Source organism: Cryptomeria japonica, chromosome 5, assembly GCF_030272615.1.
Source record: "Cryptomeria japonica chromosome 5, Sugi_1.0, whole genome shotgun sequence".
NCBI lineage: Eukaryota > Viridiplantae > Streptophyta > Pinopsida > Cupressales > Cupressaceae > Cryptomeria > Cryptomeria japonica.
In genome coordinates this window covers 91072782-91095969 of record NC_081409.1, presented here as the reverse complement: position 1 = coordinate 91095969, position 23188 = coordinate 91072782, and positions in this window count along the sequence as shown.

Sequence of the window (23188 nt, the reverse complement as noted above, 5' to 3'; positions counted from 1 at the left end):
ACAAAAGCCCTTACTAATTGGGGATGAAAAATTAAGCCTTGAAAAGAAAAAACTAAAAGTCAAAAATAAAGAAAAGTCCTTTAGTCCAAATCAAAATCAAAAGCTATTGGACTCTGCAAAAATCAAGGTCAAGGATAAGAAAAAGAACAAGATTTGATCTCCCCTAATATCAAAATAACTGGGGGCAAAAGTTTTACAATTTCAAGTCAAAAAGCATACTTGTTGATCCTAAGTCTCCATCATGCTATCCTACTTTCACTTCTTTTCACAATCATAAGCCTTCATAACTCATCCACTTGTTCCACACATCCTTCCCCTTCTGGCAATACATCATGGACCTTTAATGGAGCTTCCTCAAAGGACTTTGCTATCAAGGATGCCCAAACTTCTTTAGGTGACACGCATATGGGCAAACGTAGTCCACACACTAGTAATTCTATCTCAGTTCCTTTATCAAGGAAGACAGACACTCAAGAAACACATCATTCAGTCAAGGAACAATGCAGCTACAATCACAAGGTAAAGCCTCGCACATTTGAGGTAGGGGACTTAATTCTCAGAGAAAATCCTAAAAATCAGCAAGACAGAGAGAAGAAGGGCAAGTTCGAACCAAATTGGCTTGGTCCTTACATCATCACAGCAACCTATGGATCTGGTGCATATCAGCTCTCAACCACAGAGGGTGAACCTTTTGAGGATCCTATCAACAACATGCACCTTCGCAGGTTTTACACAAAGCTCTTCCGAGTATCCTAATTCAAAATACAAAAAAATAAAAAGAAATTCAAAATACAAAAAAAAATATCGTTACTTGGTGAAAACCTGGCAAACAGGCGCCTTGTGACACAAAAAATTGAAAATTTTGAAAAACAGAAAAACATTTCATCCAACGGTGAAAACCACTTCGGTGGCGCCCTGGGCAAGTACCATGGTGAAAACTAGGTCACCAGCACCATGCGTAGAGACATTTCTCCTCCCTCCTTTAGGATTCCATTTCATCCTTTCACTTTGCACACACTCACAACCTAATCATTCATAATAAACCTACCCATTCCCATCATGGCTTGTTATTGATCTACCCAATATTGGTTCGCCATTCATAATAATTCCTCCCATTTCACCCCTTTCCATCCATAATAAATCGGCTCCTATCTATGGCTAAGGCTAATCCTACGTCTAGTGATGGGTGTGGAATTGAGAGAATCACATGTTCCGAGGAGTAAAGTGTCTTCCACTTGTATTCAGTCTATCCACGCACAATCCACAATAAAGTAGCACTTGCATCGCCAATCTGCAATAAAGTTTCATCTTCTCTGCAATAAAGTATCAGTTTCATGGATTCAGTCAGTTTCAGATGAGACACAACAACAACAATGGACTTTCAACAAATCAAATCTTTCAACAGACTTAGACAACATTATGGTTCAGTGCTATCTATCCTTTTTGTGAAAGTAAACATTGTGACCACAATCAAATAAGACTTATACAAGTGATAAGAGACACTAAACTTGAGGACTACAGTGGATGTTGGTGTTGAGTCTTGGTTTTCTTTTGATTTTATCTTTTTGGTGACATGTCTTTTAGCTTTTCCAAGATGTCTCTGACTAGAGATTTTTATCTCCAAGATGTCTTCGACTAGAAAGGCGAGGATGAGGTACCGTCACCTATTTTTTTTCTTTGCTGTCTGTGGATTGTCTCTTAGTAATGCTATGACTTGTCCAAGGATATGAGGACACTATGAGTCTAGTATGAACTGGGGCATTCTTTGTTTGTGACTATCTTATCTCCATGCAAATAGGTACAATGACTTTTTGGGTCAAACATATGCCTCGATTGTCATAACCTATTTCACCATAATAAAGCTCAATGATGATAACGTACAAGAAGCTCTTTCACTTTCATATATTCTATCTTTTATCCCCATTTCTTGATTGACTTCCATCGTCCTTCTTGAGTCCACGTAGCCTACTATCACATGACTGAGTATAATAACATGCCAAAAAAATTTGCATTTCATGTAGTTGCACCTGCATTACCACATATTAAGCATTTCATACATACATATAGATACCACACATGTTAGCACATCTTACATTTTCATCATGTAAATTGTTATTTGCATTATCATATTCATTTGCATTTCATACATTCACATTTGCATCATACATAACATATAAAACATAAAAGAACAAAAATATTGCATTTCATCATGTACATATTTGCATCACATAGAAACATACATCATGAAACATCTCATCACATAGGTACACATGCATATAGTTGTCGCAAGAATACATCTCATATATATATAATCGTAAGTGTCATGATACAATGATGTCAAAATACATATGGCTAGAATCACCCGAAGGTGTCTACATCATAATACAAAATGGTACAAAACACTGATACATAGGGAGCCCTCTACGGCTATGATGAACTCCCTCCCTTGGAGCCGCCTGGCCTCTACGGAGTCTGAGCCTTGGAAGGACCCACCCCAGGATCATCTCTCCTATCCCCTCTATCTGGTCATGGTGGAGGACCCATAACCCCACCATTGGACGCCTGTCTCCTCTGACTCCCTCTAGTAGTCATCGCTTTCTGTGATGGTCCGTGGAAGCTCCTAGCCTACTGCTCTAGTGGCACTACCCCGTAGTATAGGTCTCACCAATAACCTATCTCCTCCCTTGCCCCTAAAACATAGGCGTATCCAGCCCCTGTGTCCTCTGTCGCCTACCTCCCAGCCCTCAGTGCTGTCTTAGACTCAGTGTAATGTTGGATAGCCTGATCTCGCTCTTGCTCAGTGTCCCTGAGCTATCTCCTGAGTCAATCCCTCTCCCTCTCCAGCTCCTGGATCTCATCTGCCTGTCCTTGGCAGATCTCCCTCAGCTCTAACAGCTCATCCTCCTCCTCCTTGGCTCCTTATACCTATGGCTCTACATGCCCCTAAACTTGTACAGGTGGTTGTACCTGTGCCTATATCTATGGCTACTCATGTGGCTGCCTCTGCCCCCATCCTCATCTCTGTCCCTGTCCCTGCACCTATCTAGGACCCTATGCTACTGGTACCTGTAATGGCAACCCACCACGACCCCTCACCACCCGAGCCTGTCTCTCCTCTCCACCCTCTTTCTATGGATCCACTCTCCTCTCTCCTACTACACTCGGCCTCCTCCATCGGCCTCTTCCTCCACCATCTCCATCATCATCCTCATCCCCTCTACCATCTCCATCTATCTACTCACCTGGGTCTGTCATGCGTCAAAATGGATGCTCTGCCCAATATGTAGTAGACTCTGCATCCATCCCTGCATCCTCAATCTTAGGCCACATATCACATGGCAAGGGAACCATCTCAACTAGCTGCATCACTGCCTGATCATACGACAACAGTGGCCCAAAGTGTGCCTGGTCTCGTACTATCCATGCATATATACTGGAACCTTGTGGCATCTGCTGGATCCTGCCAAACTGCCTGCATACCCTATCTACCAACTGTCTCTCTAGTACATAGGGCATCCACCCAATCAGATATCTGCTCCTGAATGTATAGGGTAGCTCTGTTGTGTCATCCTCCCACTGCTCACACTCGCAGTATGGCCTCCATATCATTGTGTCAATCTCATCAAGGATTCGACACCAGTGCTACAACTTGCCAATCCGTGGCTGTGAGCTAATCATATCATATAGATGAACAAAGTTGCGTCCATGACCCCGACCTCTGAAATGTATTGGTCGTGTCATTGACAGATGCTCATATCCCCAAACCTGTAGCAATGTAACTCTACAGCCCAATCCTACAGATCCTTGGTAGACGAACTGATGAAGCTCATAGTATAAGTGTGCCAGCATGCACGGTCCCCAAGCATATATGGTATGTTGTGTAACCAGTGTCTCCAAGGTGCTCCCCCAACCCATAGCCAACCCTCATGTCGCCCTATCTAGACACAGGAACCCATTGATCACTCCTCCTAGCACTACTAGTAGCGCCAGTCCTGTTGCTATCATCGTGTCCCATGCCATGTGTCTAGCCCTCATCTCTACTCCTGGATCCTGAAATACTCGTCTCAGTGCCTCCCTATCTCCATCTCAATCATAGGGAATCAACGACCCATCGATCAGTATCCGTAGTATCTTGTATACATCCTCTAAGGTGACTGTCATCTCACCCATCGGCAAATGGAAAGTGCAAGTCTCAAAGTGCCATCCCTTAGCCAGCGTAGTCAGCAAACCCATGTTCACCCAAAACTTAGGCACATACAGAATGAATCTCAAGCCCATAACCTCAATGGTAGCTCAGTCCTCAAATGTCAACTCCGGTCATAACCTCTGAGTCAATGAGAATCTCTCTTGTGACTCCAGCATAGGTAGGTACTCCTACAGTCAAGCAAATTGATCATGTCAGTCAAAGTAGCATTCACTGTTCATCACAAAGTGCTACTTACATTTGCACTCACTGTTCATCACAAAGTGCTGCTTACATTTGCGCTCACTGTTCATCACAAAGTGCTACTCTTTTTAGTACTCCCTGTTCATCACAATGTACTCTATCTTGGTACTCCCTGTTCATCACAAAGTTCCTCGATCTATCCTATGCTAGGGCCTCTACTTGATTGTATCTTCTTGAGTAGTTTCCTGATTGGCAACGTATGTTCTATCACAAAATTGTCAATCCTAGCCCTATTTGCTATCCTCGTCTTCCCTAGAGGACCTGCTTGAGTGTATCCTCTCAGCAGCTTATCCAATCGACAACATATGTTCATCACAGAACTGTCGATTCAACCTTGAAGAAATAAACATGCCTTCATGACATAAACACGCTTACATACTGCATAAACGCGCCTGCTCTGCACAGAGGCACCTGAAATACATAGACGTGCTTCTGCTCTGCACAGACACGCCTATCCTGCACAAATGTGCCCACATAGCATAAATGCATCTGCACAATGCAGACACGCTTGCATTTGGCATAGACGCCTTTTCCGGCACAGACGCGCCTAGCACAAACGCAGACGCACCTAGCCAACATAGACGTGTTTGGCACCAACACAGACGCGCCTACACATTTTTGACATTTTTCTTGACATACCCAAACGTGCATTTATTGCACTACCTAGCATGCATTAATGACAACATTTATTACAACAAAGTACAATGAGGTTTTGAGGTACTTATCGGCTCTCCTGCCTCTACTGGCCTTTGAAATCGGCGAACACGATCGAATCTATGCACCAATGCCATCACTGTTGACTGTTGCTGCTCTATTTTTGCTCTGCACTCTGTTCTCTTGGATGTGTGGATGACAATGAGGATGTATTCCCCTTATGGTCTATTTTATAGACTGCCCTAGCCCTAGCCCTAGCCCTCATTTCCCGAGTTAGTCTTCATTATCCTGTGACTCTGTCACTCTATCCTATCCAGTCAATCCATTCTAGCCTTTCTTTCTTATCGAGAGATTGTCTAGGATCTTTCTAGACATTTTCATCTAATCTCTCAAGAGGGCATATCATTCCCATCTTGGGGAAACTTTGTATCAGTTCATATTATTTTCTTTGAAACAACGCGACAAGCTGCATTGTCTCAAAGAGGGGAAAAATGTAGACACCTAAAATTGTCATGTCTAATTAAATAAATATTTTTATTTATTTAATTATTTTAGCCTAATTCTTATATTAATTAAATAAATCTTTATTTATTTAATTAATTCATTTATCCTCTTCTAGCCTTATTTCTCATTTAATTAAATACCTTTATTTATTTAAATTATCCATTTCCTAAATTAAATAAATCTTTTTTATTTAATTATCCCACTTCCTCTATTAATTAAATAAATCTTTATTTATTTAATTAATTCATTAACATTTTCTACCCATGACACATGTCATTCATCTCTTAATTCATACACTACCTACCCATTTCATTATTTTCATATTTTCTCTACCTACCCTTTAATCATAGCCGGCCATTTATCTTTTACACCTCTCAATCTTATCCCTCCATTTCTTATAGTGTCTTCTATATAAGGAGATGCTTCCCTCATTATCAACCCTATGCATTCAGCCCCGATGATTACTCGACTACACTACACCTTTGAACTTTCATATGTGATCCTACTTGCAACCACACTTCCGTTCTTTGTTGAGCTCTTGTGCACATAAAATCTAAGAGCAAATATATCAAGCAAGATCAATTGAGATAGGAAGGATGGAGATTCAAACCCTATTGGACACGTGATGGTATAATCTTTGTGATTTCATTTAATTTGCATTGTCTTAGGTAATCTTCATATGTTATGGTGGATCTTTGTTATTGTTAGGCTAGGGTTTTGTGGTTGAATTCATTTAGTCTTTCAATATTGTTGTATCCATTTTCACCATATACAAGTATAAAAGGAAAGTTTAGAGATTCATTTGAGAGGACCAAGGTGAGAGAAATTAGAGATCGAGCGAAGATGTAGTTTTTGGAAAGATTCTAGTCCAACCGGACTGAAGTCTAGATCAATGCAGAACAGTGCAGACTATTACTGAAGGCCTATTTGTTGAGTAGAAGATTTGCGGATCTTAGATTTGTGTTGCATGGATTGTTTTGTGATCCTGGGCTATGGTCCAGCATGTGTAGCCACTGAAGGCTTATGTAATTCTTTAAATGACTGTAATTATGGATTTATTTGTTAGCGGTTGTAACGTCATAAATTGTACGCACTTGCTAAAGTAGTACAATTTTACACCTAGTTTAGCACCCGCCTTGGCGCATTTTGCATGTGCATTGCATTTCCCCTTTAGCACTTAATTAATCAAATTAATTAGGTCTAAGGTTCTATTTCATCATCTTCCACATCATAAAGTTGGGCCCTTTCGTTAAAGTGTGCCCTTTTCATTTTATTCCTCCAATACATCATTCAATCAAAAACCCTAATCAAGTCCTATTTCGAACTTGGGGGCTTGATTTCGGGGTCAAAACATCTCAAAATCACCTGTAACTTCGAGATTCTCTCTAAAATCATCATATCCGACGGCCCTGAAAATTTGGTGAAAAGTTGTCGGGACCGTGGCGCCCGGAGTGCACATGGTCCCGGACATTTTTCCCAAAATTTTAGGAGCGCGATCCAATCATAAAATAAATCTTAACCCCAAGAAATTGGCTGGATATTCAATCTCTAGGTCGACCAAAAGACGAAATTATGACCTAGAGTTTCATACACAAGAGCTCTCTTTCTTCATTTGAAAGGATCAGAATTTTGTTTTCTGGAACCTTCTATGCAGCGAAAGAGTAGATCTTTGAAGACTTCAACAACATTCAACATCCATCTATCAAGCATCCATCAATTTCATTTCATCCACTTAGGGCTTTGAAGGCATTGAAGAGCAATAAGGGATCACCGACTGAAGATTGGCTTGTACCCCTCCCTTGGGGTTGGGTATGATTTCATGTTGTTTTCATGTCCTTGCATAAGCTTCATTACATCATTTATATTCATGCTTTAGATCACTCTACATCTTGATTTGGAGCATTTACATTGTCATTTACAAGCAATTAGGGTTTACTTTCTAGGTTGCTCTAGTTTGCTTACTTGCATTTTAGATCTTGCATACACACAAGGTCTGCACACACACTACTTTTACAATACAACTTGGCTATTCATGGAGGTGGAAATCACCGAAGCGGGGGTTTGACTAAGGCAAAACCCTATATAGCTGCCCACCATACCTTTTAGATATAAGTGCAGGTTTCGGGATTCGGACGACACCGAAAGTTACATATCCGACGGAAGCGGACCGAGACAGAACCTTACTCCAAAATTCAGAGCAAAAGACCAGGACAGGGGCGTGGGGTGCCTTGGTCCTACCAAGACAGGGGCGCTAGGCGCCCTGGTCCCTGGGACAGGGATGCTGGGCGCCTTGGTCCCTCTGACAGACAGCATTTCTGGTTGTTTTCCAGGTTGTAGACAACAGTTTCAGGTGCAGTTTCAGGTGCAGAATCAGGACAGTGGCTCCCGTACCCCCGTCCTGAACATTTTCACTCAGATTTTAACTCCGGGTACGCATCTGCATTCTTTTCTTGTCCTTGTATTTTTAGCTTTCCATTGTTTAAGTTCAATTCTGCAATCTTATTATTAGTTCATACTTGCATTTTGGGGTTAAGAATTGAACTTGCATACTTTTACCTTTCAATTACAACAAAGGAATAGAAATCCTAATAGGTAGCCCGTGGCTCTCTCTTTTACCAAAAAGAAGTAGCCAATTGTGTGATACCTCTAGGCTCTTTCGTATTCCCTAATGTGTGTCAAAAGGTAGGATTAGGGCATGTTAACCTAGTCTCGCTTTTTCCCCCACACATTTTGGTGAACCCGACGTGAATCTTATTATTGCTTCCTCTTGCATTGCATTTGCTAGATCTAGATCTAGGTTTAGTGTGTTTCATTTTCATTTTCATAAAGAAGAAAAAAAAAGGAAGAAAGAAGAAAAAATAAAAAGAAAGGAGAGTGTGTTTCTTTGTTTCTTTGCATTGTGTGTTTAAGTTCTTATGCAACTTTTATTTCAAAATGTCGGATTTTTATTTGCAAGATGTTCATATTTATGATGATGTATGCAATTATGCCGATTATGAGTATAGCCAAGATGAATTAGATGAAGCTTTAGATGAGTTTTTGAATCCTAAAAATGCCAAACCTTCATTTTACCAAAAACTCATAAACCTTGTTACTATGCCATTTCGTTGTGATGAGAAAGATAAGTCGAATGATTCCTCTCAAGGATACATTCCTATCAACTCTTCCACTAAATCTAGTAACATGGTTGTTTTCAATAATCCCCTCTATGAGGAGATGTCTCCTTTTGAATCAAAAGATAAACCTTTTAATGGATATGATCATGCTTTGTTTGATGATGCTCTTGATGATTTTGTGGCTTTATCGAAACCTTTAAACAAGAACACAACTTCCAAATTAGTTAACATGATAAACCTAAAAGAGCATAATAAGCCTCTCCTTACTGTCCAAGGAGGGTATGGTCATGATTCCTTTCTTACTCCGAATAAACCTATCATCACCATGCAAGGAGGAAAACCTATGAGTCCTTATAGTTATGCCAAGCAATTAACCAGAGAGAGTTATCATGCGGTTGCCCATACTTATCATACCAAAAATAATAGGCAGCCTAATCCTCCTCCTGTTATTCCGGTTTCTCTTCCTAATCCTCAACCAATTCTTCCACAAGCTCCGCGTATTTCACAAATGCTTAGTAAGGAGTATGATCTCATAGAACAACTTAAGGCTACCCCTGCTAAGATATCCCTTTGGGATTTGATTCAAACTTCTTCTGCTCATCACGGAATGTTACAAGATGCTTTGAAAGATTTGAATGTTCCTCCACCGAATACATCTAGTAATATAGTGTCTTTGGTTAACTCTGTGATGAATCCTAAGGCTCATATTATGTTTACTCAAGATGAGTTGCCTACTAGTGAAATTCAACATCAATATGATCCCTTGATGATTGTGGTTATCATAAATGACACCGCTATAAGACGAACATTAGTAGATAATGGCTCTGGCCTTAATGTGTGTAGCATTAATCTGTTGCATAAGATGAATGTGGATACATCCCTTATTGAGCCTGACTCTCATCCTATTCGAGGCTTTGATAATGTGGCTAAGTCTTCACTAGGTACTATCACCTTACCCATCACAGTGGGGCCTGTTACTTTGCCTACTCCTATCCATGTTATGTCGGGAAATCTAACGTACAACTTGTTATTAGGGAGACCTTGGATTCATAGTATGCAAGCTGTCCCCTCTACATTGCATAGACAAGTTAAATTCATTTATAACAATAAGACATATACCTTGATAGGCGATACTAATTTCCAAGCCTGTTTGCAAACATCTACTTCCAAAGGGAGTTCTTCTAAGCCTTCCTCTTCTAGTGATGACTCTTTAAACAAGATACCTATGGATGAATCCCCACTTTCTGATGATCAAAATTCTTTGGATGAGTCTAAAGCTCTTGAAGAAGATCCTTCTCGACTTGAATCTACACATGAGAAGGCCCTTGATCCTGAGAAGATTCTCGCAGAAGATGATTGGGGATCTCTGGATTTCAATCCCACCTTTGTAGGTGAATATAAGGTTCCTTCTAGAGAGCTTAAAGTTGAAAAGAAGGAAGAAGCTAAAAATCAGTCAATCTTACCTGAGCCTATGAGTAATAACTTTGTGGCCGCTTCTCAAACTTCTTCTCCTCGCATCTCTAATTCTGAAGAGTTTGATTCTTTGTCTTATGAAAAACCACCTTCTCTTTCTGAAATGGCTGATCGTTATGGTCGTGGTTTTTGCATTTTTGCTAAGCATGGGTATCATGGAAATGGTTGTGGTGCTCACGAACAAGGGATAAAGGTTCCTCTAGAGAATAATTTTCACAATTATGCCTTTGGACTTGGCTATAATCCCTGCAAACGCACTAAAGCTTCTAAAAGACCATGCATTAGTGTTAATGCTATTTCTACATCTCTATCAATGCAACACCTCGAGTATATTGATGGGGATCCTTTGTGTGCCTATGCTTTAGATGTCTTCCCTACCGATGATGCTTTAGCTAAGTTCTTGGGAGCCTATGACACTCTTCCTCGTTATCATCACAATAGGGGACTCCCTTATTGTTTGAACACTGAAGCCTATTTTGGAAAAGAGATTGATAATGATGAGATTGTGAAAGAATTCCCTCAGTTAAAGGATACTCCTCAACAAAGTAATCTTCTTATAAGTGACACCATTGATGTTAAGATGGATCCTTGCAAAGAGGAAAGAGTTATTAAAATTGGAAAGTGCTTGGATGAAGAAGAACAAAAACAATATGAATATTTATTGCATGAATTCCCTGAGATCTTTGCTTGGACATATTCTGACATGCCTGGTATAGATCCTAAGATTGTCACCCATAATATTGTCTTAGTTCCCAATGCTAAGCCCCGGAAACAAAAGATTCAAAAAATGAATCCTAAGGTAGCCTTGCTTGTTAAGGCTGAGATTGAAAAATTATTGGAGGCTGGATTTATCCGCCCTATTGATTATTCCCCATGGATTTCAAATATTGTCGCTGTGGCTAAACCAGATAATAAAATAAGAATGTGTACCGATTTTCGAGATTTAAATAAAGCTTCTTTAAAAGATGATTTCCCTCTTCCAAACATTGACATGATAGTTGATTCTATGGCAGGACATGCCTTGTTATCCTTCATGGATGGTTTTTCAGGATACAATCAAATTTTCATTAACCCTCAAGATCAATTCAAAACCACTTTCACCACTCCTTGGGGTACGTTTTGTTGGATAATGATGCCTTTTGGACTTAAAAATGCCAGTGCAACTTATCAACGAGCAATGACCCTTATCTTTCATGATTATATGCATAAGATTTTAGAAGATTATGTTGATATTTTGGCCAAATCCATTCTTCACATAGATCATAATAAAATCCTTCGTCAAATCTTTGAAAGAATTCGTAAATATCACATGCGCTTGAATCCCCGAAAATGTGTTTTTGGTGTGGATAGTGGAAAACTATTAGGATTCATAGTTTCGCATCATGGGATTGAGGTGGACACTAAGAAAATAGATGCTATTGTCAACATGCCACTTCCTAAAAATGTGTCTCAACTCAAAAGCTTACAAGGAAAGATTCAAGCTATTCGTAGGTTTGTATCTCAACTTGCGGATCGTACTTTTCCTTTTACTCAACTTCTCAAAAAGAATATCACTTTTCAATGGAACGAAGATTGTCAGCAAGCATTTGAAGATTTAAAAGTATATTTGGCTAGTCCTCCTATCCTTCAACCTGCCGAACCTTCTAAACCCTTTCTTCTTTATACAGCTGCTTCCTCTCATGCTCTCGCAGCATTATTGGCACAACATGATAAAGATGGTAAGGAGTGTCTAGTTTATTATATAAGTCATACCTTACTCGATTATGAGACCCGATATTCTGTGATAGAAAGACAATGCTTGGCCTTAGTGTTTGCAACTCAGAAATTGAGACATTATCTCTTAAATTCAGAAGTCCACGTCATGGTAAAGTTTGATCCTTTGAAGCATCTGTTCTCTAAAACTGATTTATCAGGATGCCTAGCTAAGTGGGTTATGATGTTAACTGAATTTGACCTTAAATTTGTTTCACAAAGAGCAATTAAAGGGCAAGCATTGACCGACCACTTAGTTGAGGCCCCTTCACCTTTCTCTTTCCCTAACCCCGAGTCTTTTCTCGATGATTTCATTCTTTGTACAGAAAAAGATGAAACTTGGGAACTGTACTTTGATGGCTCTAAGTGTCGTACGGGATCGGGGGCAGGTGTTGTTCTGATTTCTCCTACAAAGAAATCCATTCCCTTATCCTATCGGCTAAATTTCCTGTGTACCAATAACATTGCTGAGTATGAGGCTCTTATAGCAGGAATAAAAGCAGCCTTAGCTCTGAATATAAAGCACATACATATTTATGGAGATTCTCAATTGATTATAAGACAAGTAACAGGACTGTATCAAGCAAAACAAGACAAATTATCACAATATAAAGATCTTGCTATCTCTTTATTACAAAAATTCGATTCTTATACCATGGAACCTGTTCCTCGAAAAGATAATCGACATGTGGATGCAATGGCATGTGTGGCTTCTCTTGTATCTTTAGAGGACCCTGTGGTTGATCTTAAATTTGTTATTCACAACCTTATTTCTCTAGCTATTGTAGACGATTCCAGCTTGGTAACATGTTGTGACTTTATAGACTCAGATGAATGGTATTCGCATATCGGAAGACATTTGACCGATGGTACCTTTCCTGATTCTGCTAATAGGAACACTAGGGCTAGAATCCGCAAGCTATCTGCTAGATATATCATTCTTTCTAATATCCTTTACCGAAGGGGTTATGACGGTCTTCTCCTTCGCTATCTTAATAAATCAGAAATCCCCGTTGCTCTTGAAGAGGCACATTCAGGTGCCTATGGGGGGCATTTTGGAGGCAAATCCTTGGTGCAAAGATTGCTTCGTATGGGATATTATTGGCAAACTATGCAGAAGGATTCTTTTTCATTTGTTAAGAAATGTCATCAATGTCAACAACACAATAATCTGATTCATGCTCCTGCTCAAGAACTTCATTCTCAAGTAGCTTCTTGGCCTTTCTCCGCATGGGGTTTGGATCTCATTGGTAAAATCTCTCCTCCTTCATCTCAAGGACACACCTTCATTATAACTGCAACAGATTACTTTACGAAGTGGGTAGAAGCTATTCCCCTTCGCTCTACTACTGCTGAAGTGATTTGTCAATTTCTTCTAGAAAACATCATTTCTCGATTCGGGATACCTTCCACTATAATCTCAGATAATGGGACATCATTTAAGAACAAGGACGTGAAGAAATTCCTCAAGAAGTATCATATCAAACATCGATTTTCTACACCATACTATCCTCAATCAAATGGTCAAGCCGAATCATCCAATAAGATAATTGAACAGATTCTTCACAAAACCGTGAATAAGCATGGTAAGGATTGGACAGCAATTCCAAAGTTAAAAATGCATCACTTGACTTCAATTTGACCAAAACTATAAATCATATCTTACTACATTAGAGTCACTCCCCCTACGAAGTAGCTCACATCTTCATCAATCCTTAATGAAAAATAAACATGATATAGATAGGATTGATGCAACTCCATCATTTTAGTTCTTTTGGTGTAGGGGTCTAAGCCCTAATTTACTTATGAGAAACTCAAAAGTAGTCTTTGGCAATGGTTTAGTAAAGATATCAGCTAACTGATCTTTACTCTTCACATACTTCATCTTTACCTGCTTTACCTGAACTCTTTCTCTTAAGAAATGATAGTTCAACTATATATGGCACTTGGTTCTTGCATGAAGTATAGGATTATTGGAAATATTTATTGCACTTGTATTGTCACAATAGATAGTCAATGGTTAAGAAATGTCTATCTTGAATCCTTCTACCACATGTCTCATCCATATGGCCTATGTGCAATTCATGGATGCAACAACATACTTAGCTTCAGTTGTAGATCGAGAAACACAAGTTTGTTTCTTGCTTGTCCATGCTACAAGTCTTCCTCCAAGTAGAAAATCTCCACTAGTTGTGCTTTTCCTATCATCCACATTGCCTACCCAATCTACATCTGTAAAAACATCTAAAGTAAAATTTCCTTTGTAGGGATACCACAATCCATGGTCTAATATTCCTTTAAGATATTAGAAAATCCTCTTAATAGCCACCATGTGACCTTCTTTGGGCTCTTTTTGGAACCTTGCAACTAACCCAAAAGCATGAGCAATGTCCGGTCTTGTATGTACAACATAATGTAGTTTACCAATCATAGACCTGTATTCTTTTTCACTAACATCGGGTGAATTATCTTGCTTTGTCAACTTGCAGCCTGCTACCATTGGTGTACCTACCGGTTTACAGTCTTTCATGCCAAAAGTCTTCAACACCTCTTTAATATACTTGCTTTGATAGATAAAAATACCACAATCCAGTTGTTTGATCTATAATCCAATAAAGAACTTTATTTCACCGTATAGAGACATCTCAAATTCATTTTTCATCTCATTAGTAAAGTCCATACTCATAATATCATCTCCACCAAAAATTATGTCATCTACAAAGACTTCAACTATTAGCATCTTGTCTCCATTAGTTTTTAGATAAATATTATTGTCCTCACTGGCACGTTGGAATCCAATCTTGATCAAATGTGCATGTAATCTCTCATACCATGCTCTCAGTGCCTGCTTTAGACCATACAAGGCTTTATGCAATTTATGTACCATGTCCTTATCATTGGTCAAGGAAAAACCATCTGGTTGTTCAATGTATACTTCTTCATCAAGAATTCCATTAAAAAAGGCTCACTTGACATCCATTTGGTAGACTTTGAATCCCTTCCTTATGCACAACAAATTCCAGCAACATTCTTACTCCTTCCAATCTTGCAACCGGTGCAAAAGTTTCACTATAGTCTTCACCTTCTTCCTATGAATATCTTTTGTAGACTAACCTTCCCTTATTTCTTACCACTTTTCCATCTTCATTCAACTTATTCCTGAAGACCCATTTGGTTCCAATCACATTCTTGTCCTCCAGTCTAGGAACAAGTGACCATGTCTGAGTTTTCTCTATTTTATCTAATTCCTCATTCATTGATTTCACCCAATCATCATCTTTGAGTGCTTCCTTAACTGTCTTGGGTTCCATTGTAGAGATCAAACAATAATTTTCTCTAGTCTTCCTCCTGTTCTGCACACCTGCATTCTTATCACCAATTATTTGGTCTTGAGAGTGATTTAATATCACATATATAGGTATAGTTTGTGTCAGTTTTGCATCTTCCTCATCTAATTCACTAGTCGATTCACTACTTTATTCTTCACTATCCTTGCTTATCAGCACTGCATTTGCCAGTTGATCATTATTCTATGCTTCTAGTTCAAAGATCACTAGTCTTTCTTCATTATCGTCTTTTTCAGGTTCAGACCTGCTTGATCCTTCATATTTATTTGACAATTCATCCACCTTCACATTAACACTTTCAACTATTTTCTTATTTCTCTTATTATAGCATTTATATGCTTTTCTTTTGTAAGAATAACGAAGAAATATTCCTTCATTAGATTATGCATCAAACTTTCCAGTCTAGTTATCCTTTTTAATAAAACATTGACTTGCATACATTTTGAAATAACTAACACAAGGATTTTTACCATACCATAGCTCATAAGATGTCTTATTGTTGTCTTTCTTTACAAGTATCTGGTTTACTGTGTAGATTGCAGTACTACCGCTTCTCTCCAAAACATCTTAGGCATATTACTTTGTAATAACATTGTTCTAGCAATATCAACAATTGTTTTGTTCATCCTTTCTGCTACACCATTGTGTTGCGGTGTCCTTGGAGTAGACATCTATCTTTTGATACCTTGTTCATCACAATACTTGACAAAATCATTAGATGTGAATTCTCCTCCTCGATCAGATCTTAAGCATTTCAAGTTTTATCGATCTCATTCTCAACTAGATATTTAACTACTTTAAATTTACTAAAGGCTTCAGATTTCTCCTTTAGGAATGTAACCCATATCATCTTAGAATAGTCATCAGTAAAAAGCATGAAATATATATCACCAAAATAACTTTTTGTTCTCATAGGACCATAGAGATCAGTTGAACCAAATCCAAAATATTTTCAGATGTACACTTCTTTCTTTTAATTGAAATAGAGGTCATCTTACCAATTTGACAGTCTTTACAAATCACATTATCCGGTTTAATAATTTGTGGTAATCCTCTCATAACACTAGACTTGCTTACCTTCACCAAGTTATCAAAATTCATATAAAAACATCTCTTGTGCCATAACCAGCTATCTTCCATCTTTGTAACTAGACAACTATTGACGTTGGCATTTAAATGAAATAAGTTACCTCTTGTCTAATTTCCGGTAGCAATCAGTTCACCATTTCCTCCAAGAATTCTACATATTCCACCATTAAACTCAAGCAAATAACCTTTATCATTGAGTTGTCCAACACTTACCAGATTATGTTTCAGACCATCAACCCAAAATACATCATCAGTATTATTCTTCCCATTCAAAGAAATACAACCTTTACCTTTCACCATGCAGGGAGAGTCATCTCCAAATCTAACAACACCTCCATCAAATTCATTAAGAGTTAAGAACTTAATCTTATCTCTGGTCATATGGTGTGAACAACCACTATCTATAATCCATTCATTATTGTTTTCTACATGAGAAACCAGTGCCTTCTCATCAGAAAATTTGTCCTTTACAACTACAAATGCAATCTCTTTATTGTCATCTTCATCTTCAGATTCTTCATCAGTCACACATTCATCCACTGCAACATATCAGTGTTTTATTCCTTTCCATTTGAATCTCTTGATCATATCTTTCTGATCGGTGTTAGAGTAGTTAGCAGCAATATGACCAATCTTACTACAAGAGAAACACTTTAAAGGTAGCTTTCCTTTATACTTACTAGTGCCTCTTGGAAATCTCTTGGCTAGCAGTGCTTCAAGTTCCATTACTCGATCTTTCCCAGTTACCTTCATGACTAGATCTGCACTCATGACTTTTACATACATTCTTTCCTTTTCTAGCAGATGAACTGATAACAGAATATTTAAAAAAAGATTCAGTAAATTTTGCCACACTATTGTCAAAACTGTTTAACTCAAAGGCTATAAGCTTACCAATCAAAGAGTCAACAATTACCTTATCCTTTGAAATGGATCTCAGTTCTTGGATTGCCGATACTCTAATATCATACTGAGTTTGAAGAGTTTTGAGCATTTTACTTACCACCACATCATCATCAATTTTACCACCAGCACATTTTATACTGCCAACAACTTCTTTAATTCTTTGACCATATTGTGCAATGTTTTCTCCTTCTTGCGTTTTCATATCATCAAATTTTCCTCTCAAGCTTTCCTCTTTTTCTCTTTGGACATGCTGATCTCCTCCATGAATTGTTTCTAATTTTTCCCAAACCTCATGTGCATTTTCTAATTCTTGAACATCAATATATTTAAAATCAAATAAAGTACTTACAATAGCTTCAAGGGCTTGCATGTTCTCTTGTTGATCTTTAAGTTCATCTGATGTCAAGGGAGTAGTAGTAGGAGCCACATATGTTGTTTCAACATGTTTCCAGTATTCAGTACCAAGACCTTTGAGATATATCTCCATTCTGTCTTTCCAGACCTTATAGTTATCCTTGTTGAATTTTGGACCATCTTTTTTCATCATCTTGTCTTCCTCAAAAATATTTCCTCAAGCGGTTAATCTTTTCTGCACATAGAGGACCACAACTCTGATACCAATTGTTAATCCTGTGACGATCCAATTAATACTGAGAGGGGGGTGAATCATTATTAACACAATTTATAACTTCAAATCAAAATACCATTTACAATAGATCTAAAATCAATGAATCTATCCCTTTAACATATCTCATACACTTGTTACCCACTTATGCAATCTTATTAATTAGAATATTCACCAACTAGATATCTGATTAACACATACTCATACTAACTTATTATAAGATCAGAATATGTCATCTATCAATGCATTAACATTACTAATAACCATTTTCAGATCTCTCGTAAATAGTAGTAAACTTATCATAACTGGTAATCATAAATAATGCATGAAAACATAAACACTATGAAAAGACATTCCACACATCAACACCAAGATTTTTGACGTGGAAACCCAAATGGGAAAAACCATGGTGGGGATTGGTACCCAGAATAATTTGTTCTCTTTTGGAGTACGCCCTATTAGGATCTTAGCTCGGTTAGGATCTTACAATATGCCCAGTTAGGAGAAGACCCTGTTAGGAGTCACCTGGTTAGGGGATTTTCCTATCACTCCAGCTAGGATCTTAATGATATGTTAGGATCAACCTAATTAGAGGATTTAAACACTCTTTTGTGATTTGCCCTATTAGGGGACTTAGATGGCAAAGGCATGTTAGGACCTACGTGGTTAAGTGATTTATGTTGTTGTGATTGTTAGAGAACAATAGTGAAAAATGATCTATTACTTTGTACTTTCAGCTTGCTAAAGTAGATCTAGTTATGCTTCACAGTCTCCAACACTCAAGAAGATATATATCTTCTCTAGGATGGCTTAACTTATTCTCCTAATGTCACCGACACATGAAACATCAATTGTGTCACCCTAAATAGCTATCTCAACTAGGTTGGCCACAAAACCTAATTACATCTTGAATTTACATACAAATCATATCATATCAATATCTAGATCATTACTATAATAGACAATGCAATATCAACCATTGGGTGATCATAAACCATCACGAAAATCCAATTTGTATCCTCAAAATATTCTACTAAGCATTTCACTGATTCTCGAGAAATTCGTTCTCCAAACGCGCCAAAACATCTTTCAAACTCATCAAGCGGTTTGTGTCTTGTTATCATAAACATGTGAACTTGATGAAGATCACCACCAAAATAGAAATCATTACCGGTTGAGTGAATTCATCACCGGTCCTAAAACCCTACTAAAACCCTAGCACAACTCCATAAAAAATTCAAAACATTCCTTTCGTTAATCAACATAGGTTGTGGTTCTGGGCACATACACAAATCCATCATAAAAGCTTATGTCTAAAACTACAAGTCTCCAACCATCACAATTTACTGATTCGATCAAAATCTTTTCTTTTACTGGTTGAAGTCCTAATTCTCAGTCCTACCAGTAAACCCTGTCGTACTTACAAATTCTAAATCCGGTAGACCAAATTACTTATCCAATAATTCAGATACCAAATTTCATATGTAACCATCACCAAAATTAATTGACATAGGTTGCCATCAATGACAACACAAATAATTGATCATGTCATCAATTCATTTGCATCAGTTATGCCAATCATGACAATATGAACACCATCTCTCCCTTTGACATTAATGATTCCAAACCAAACATCTGACTATTCCCCCTAAGCAAGAACATCATCTCATCAACCCGGATCAGAAAGTATGTCTGATAGGCTCACCAAATTGATGCATTTCTGAATCACTAAGTCTCTTCCAGAAGGGTTGTGACCCCCAATTGATCTCTGAGATATTCAAAAGTTTTTTTAGGAAATGGCTTGTTAGAATATATGCAATTTGTTCCCTAGTAGACACATAAACCAATCTGACTTCCTTTGCTTCAACCCTTTCTTTTAATAAATTATACCTTATAGAAATGTGTTTTGATTTGGAATGAAATACCAGATTCTTTGACATATCAATAGAAGTAGTATTATCATAGTGAATAAATGATTCCCGTTCAATTTGAGAAATTAAATATATCTCTTCAGCAACTAACCTTCTTATCATCACACCTTTCCTTTTATGTCCAATAATCTGATCTTCAGAATGATTTAGCCTCACATACTAGGGAGTTTTTGGATTATCTTGACTTTCTAATTCTCTTTGTCCTTCATCACTCACAGTGGAATTCTCTGATGTTACCGAAGCAATTAGATCTATGCTCTGAACTGATTCTTGCACTGTTGGTTCTAATCTGACAAATTCATCTTCCGGTCCATCATCATATGATTTGATCTAATTATTACCTTGCTCATCACCTTGACATTTATGCTTTCCATCATCCTATTCAATATTTTGTTATAACATCTATATGCTTTGCTTTTAGTGGAATAACCCAAATATATACCTTCATCACTTCTAGGATCAAATTTTCCTAATGTATCATCTCTTCTAATATAACATTTACTTTAAAAAATTCTGGAATATCTGATAGTAGAAGTATGACCAAAATATAATTCATAAGGAGTCTTACCGGTATCACCTTTTATGTGTACTCTTTTGAAAGTGTATACCACGGTATTAATAACTTCTCTCCAATAGATATTAGGCAAATTGGCTTCCATCATCATTGTTCTTGCAGCATCCAAGATGGTTTTGTTCTTCCTTTCCACTATTCCATTCTGCTTGGGGATTCTAGGTGCAGAAAGTTGTCTTATGGTTCCATTCTTCTCACAAAAGTTGTTGAACTCACCAGATGTAAATTCATCACCTTGATCTAATCTTAAGAATTTTATCTTCAATCATGTTTCTGCCTCAACCATAGCTTTAAAGATTTTGAATTTCTCAAGAGCTTTAGATTTTCCTTTCAAAAATGCAACCCACATCATTCTAGAATAGTCATCAATAAGAAACATAAAGTATTTATCACCTTGAAAACTTTTAGTCCATGCCAGTCCACACAGATCAGTATGAATAAGACCAAGATTTTCATTAGATTTATCATTTATGCTTCTGAAAGAAGTTCTAACTCTCTTACCCATTTGGAATTCTCTACATACTGGATTATGAGGTTTAACAATCTTCGGCAAATCTCTGATAGAATGTGTTGAACTGATCTTCACAATGCAATCAAAGTTTACATGACACATCCTCTTATGCCATAACCATATTTCATCAATCTGAGCAATCAAGCAAGCTTTCTCACCGGAGTTTAAATGAAAGATGTTTCCTTTCATCTGAGTTTCAGATGCAATTTCCAATCCAGATCTATTGATAATCTTGCATTTTTCACCTTTAAATTGCAAATGAAATCCTCTATCCATCTTCTGACCTACACTTAAAAGATTATGCTTCAATCCTTCAACATAATAAGCATTGTCAGTATTAGTCTTACCATCCAATGATATTGTTCATTTGTCTTTGATCCTGCATACCTTGTTGTCTCCAAATATGACTAGTCCGCCATCAAATTCTTGTAAAGTTAGGAATTTTCTCTTCTCACCAGTCATGTGATGTGAGCAACCACTGTCGATAACCCATTCATCTTTTTCTTCAATTTTAGTAGCTAGAGTCTTCTCCTTAGTGTGATTTGCTTCAACGATAGGTTTTGGACAATCATCCTTAATAGCAATAAAGACCCAATCTTTACCAAGCTTCCATTACCAGATCCACTCATAGGTTCATCATCATCATCATCATCATCATCATCATCATCATCATCATCATCAGTAATACCAAAATCATCAGCAACAACAAAGTAACGTTATTTATCCTTATTCCTTCTAAATCTAGGTCTTCTCTGATATTTTGGATTAGGCTTATAACTCTTCATAAATATTTCTTGATTCCTATCAACTCTTTCGAGGTATCTAGAGGCAAAATGACCAATCTTATTGTATGAAAAATATTTGAAAGGTACTTTACCTTCATTTTTACTTCTAGCCAGTCCTTTAGGGATTCTTCTCGAAATAAGGCTTCCAACTATTCAAGTTCTTTGTCTTCTCTCTCAATGTCTTCCAAATCTTTACAATATAACTCTCTCCAATCAATCTTCTATTTACCAGAGGAAGATGCCTTAAATGCAGTTTCTGTTTTAGTAGCACTCTGGTCTCCAAGTTCCTCAGGCTCAAAATTAGTCAATTTCTCAAGTAATGTATCTCTGGTAATAGGGGTACTTGACATTGTTTGGATTTCATTAATTGCAGTAGCCTTCATCTTGTAAGCCAGAAGTAGAACTCTCAGAATCTTTGACACAACCTTATCCTCACTAACTGATCCACAAAAACATTTGATTCCCATGACAATCTCATTCACTCTATCCATGGAAGAACTTCTCTTCTCATCTTCTTCCATCTTCAAATTTTCATATCTCACCCGGAAACCTTCAAGTTTTGTAATCTTTACTACTTGGTTGCCTTCATAAAGAGTTTCAAGATTTAGCTAGATCTACTTAGCATTCTCCAACTCTATGACATTTAATAACTTCTCATTAGATAAGGCACTTAACAATGCTTCTTTCACTCTGACATCATTTTCAGCTCTCTTCTGTTCATCAGCAAGTGTCGGTGTTCCAGAATTAGGATCATGAGGTACATACCCTTTCTCCACTATCTTTCAAACTTCATCTCCAAGAAATATCAGATGAATCTTCATTCACTCCTTCCATATCTTGTAATTTGTACCATCAAATCTGGGACTCTCCTTTCGGTGGGGGTTGAATGTAGAAGTAGATACTTATGTCATCAGATCTCCTCAATCGGTTAAGCTTCTACAGAGAGGACCTCGCTCTGATACAAATTGTTAGACACTTTTGATATTGGGATAAAACTGAGAGGGGGGGTGAATCAGTTTTCTACCAAGTATAATAGCTAATGCAAATTATAATATTTGTACCCGAGCACAAAGAAACCAACACAATGAAAGACATAGCATGAAAGAACAGTACACATAATACAAAATTTTTGACGTGCAAAACCCGATAAAGGGAAAAACCACGATGGGAAACGCTACCCACAATCAGATAATACTTTTGTAGCAATATGTGAAATAGTTATAATGGGGATTACAATTGCAATCAGGCTCACTGGTTATAGTGCACTGCTCATCACAAAAGGGAAGTCTCACTGACTTACAAAAGCATTAGACTACAATCCAGGGAAAATGAACTATTAAAGTAGCATCTCCTAATGCTTGATAAAGTTTCGGTTAAGCACAGATGTCTTCCCTGTAATACTAAAAACTTTCCGCTGAATGATCTAGCTTTGTTCGCACATTAACTTTCTCTGATAATGCAGAAATAACCATCGATC